This window comes from Anser anser (assembly GCF_964211835.1).
Source record: "Anser anser genome assembly, chromosome: 7".
NCBI classification, from domain to species: domain Eukaryota; kingdom Metazoa; phylum Chordata; class Aves; order Anseriformes; family Anatidae; genus Anser; species Anser anser.
Window position 1 is genome coordinate 40,226,470 of NC_139727.1, and position 2,500 is coordinate 40,228,969.

The following is a 2,500-nucleotide window of genomic DNA, read 5'->3' on the forward strand; positions in this document are numbered from 1 at the left end:
TTGCACTATTCACTTTTAAATGCAGCAAATACCTCATTAATTTAATTTTAGGTGCCCACCAGTTTATATTGCATTTTACAGTCTAGAAGGCAATTTACTATTAACTGGCAATTACATACAGAATGATTGTTAATTCTGCTCCTAAGTGCTAGCTGCTTGAAAATTGTTATCTCTCTCTAATTTTTGACCTTCTTACAACAGGGGTGAGGTACACTGGGAATACAAAGGACTAGTAGAGAAGAGCTGGACATGTCATTTGTGACTCATTCTTTTAATTCACCGTGCTAATCAACTGAACTGCCACAATCTCCCAAGGTAATTGTATCTTTATAATAGTTGAAAGCAGCGGGCAAAAAGGCATGGATAGATGGGGAAAGGCCTTCCCTTTGCCTGCTGAGAAACAGCTCAGTATTCTTTCTGTGCGAGACTAATGGGGTCTTTTTAGAAAAATCTGGAACTTTCATATCTCTGTACCCTGATCATTTAATGTCTCAACTTCTGTACTTACAAAGGCTTTGTACACCACACTACACTCTTGTTTCATTATTCTGCAGCCTTGTTGCCCTATGGTCTACCTCCTGCCGGGAAGGTTAAATGTTAGAGTGCCAAGCCAGACTGCAAGCATGGTGGGACACTGATGGGAAACAGATGCCCTGGGGATTCGGCCCCTCCCTCGTATAGGACTACATAATTTTCATTTTCTGAAATACAGTGAGACTTGGCTTAGTTCTCAATGGCATCTGTAATTTCCAGAGCCTATCGCATTCACCCTATCACTTGAGGATAAAGTAAATCAGGCTGAAGTTTCTCAGGCAGGCAGGCTCTTCTTATTTTCTTGTTGTTGGGATATAGGCTAATGTCTCCCTCACAAAGTGTTTTAAATATGTACTCCTATTAAAACATCGGTAACGTAACTTCATTACATTGTAATTACAGCAGAAAAAGTTCCTGAAATTCTCACAATTTTTTGAACATCTTTACTAGGCGATACAAGAGAAGGATGACCCCAGGAAAGAAAAAACGAATGTCTTTTCCTTACAGTTTCATACCTATTTGCATTTATACATTACAAAGATATAAAAATCTACCCAAATCTGCCAAATTTGCAAAATCTGCACTTGAGACATCCATTAAAGACATTACTATGAAACAATTCCAAATTCAAAGACTGTGCACAGAGAACCAGATCGTCATCTGGTTCAAATCTGCAGCGCTTCCTTGTATGCAGTGGAATAACACCAGCTCACAACAGCTAGAAAATCTGGAACTTAGTCTAGGTTCTTAATTCATTCAGTTCTTATTTTGCTGAACATTTATCTTAGCTCGAGAGTCATACTTCCCATGATATTCTGCCGTAACTTTGTCTGGCCTGTATTTGTAATAGCATTTTTAAGACTCTAATCCTGACTGCACGCAGCCCACCTGCAGTTATCACTTTTCAGCAAACTGTATGAAATACTGTCTGCTTTCAAAATACGTTATTAGCACCAAAAGCACCACAGTCAATACCACCACATTTGGTAACACTGGCAACAACCCAGTCAGAAAGACCAAGAAAATTTAAATATTCCCTCCCTTTTCAGTCAGAAGGAAAGTACACGTGTGAATATAAGCACTATTTTTGCTCATGTTGTGATTTCTTTCGGGATAGATGGAGGATACAAATCTCCACACCTGCTTGTACTGCACCTTTCTAAGAAGCTACCTTCACTTAGAAGTTCCTTTCAGCAACAGAACTTAGGCTGATGGAAAAGCGTATCTTTGATGTGCTAACTGTTAAAAAGTCCTAGCTTAAAACTACCCAGGAACACACTTTTCCCATTAGATCAAAATTAACAGATAGAAACAGTTGCGGTCTAGTGGGAAAATATTAATCAAAATGCACATCATCTGCACATCATCTGCAATACGCATTATCTATCCAATAAGCAACAAGAACTCTCCCGGAATCCCCACAGTCTGTCGAGTAAACAGTTAAAGGCGATTTGTTTTCAAAAGAGGGATTGATTCATCAGATCAAATTTATTATGTAGAATCCTCATCCAAAAGTATTATAAATTAAATTGCTATTTCTCCATTTTTCCCACAATAATCTTTGTTAAACTCACTCTTAAATGCAAAAAAAAAAAAAAATGTAATACACATTTTTAAAAAGCCAGTAATACTTTATCCCAAATAAGACTTTTTATATTAGAAACACTGGAAACCACAAAGTTCCGACTTTTTCTTGTGCTCTTATGAATTAATATCAAATGCATTTAGAAGAATTAGCATAAATAAATCATTTCCAGGGTTGTGACTTTGTATCCCAAGTTTCAGGTCTGAAGAAATTTTTAGAGCCAAACTGTGAATATGGTTGGATAAAGTTGTTTGGATCCAACAACAGCTACTTGAACCCTTGCCTAAAACTTCAACTGAACCTTTAGGGAAGTTCAAGAAGCTTGGATAGATACTCTGAAAAAAAATTTTCAACACTGAATACTTCTTAACTCCTTTTTCT

At 37.2% G+C, this 2,500-nt stretch overlaps 1 protein-coding gene across 13 annotated transcripts in view; it reads right to left on the reverse strand.

The window, feature by feature from the left end:
- Nucleotides 1–2,500, reverse strand: part of EBF3 (EBF transcription factor 3) — a 127,572-nt gene that overhangs the window by 34,006 nt on the left and 91,066 nt on the right. The gene's annotated exons all lie outside the window — the stretch shown is intronic.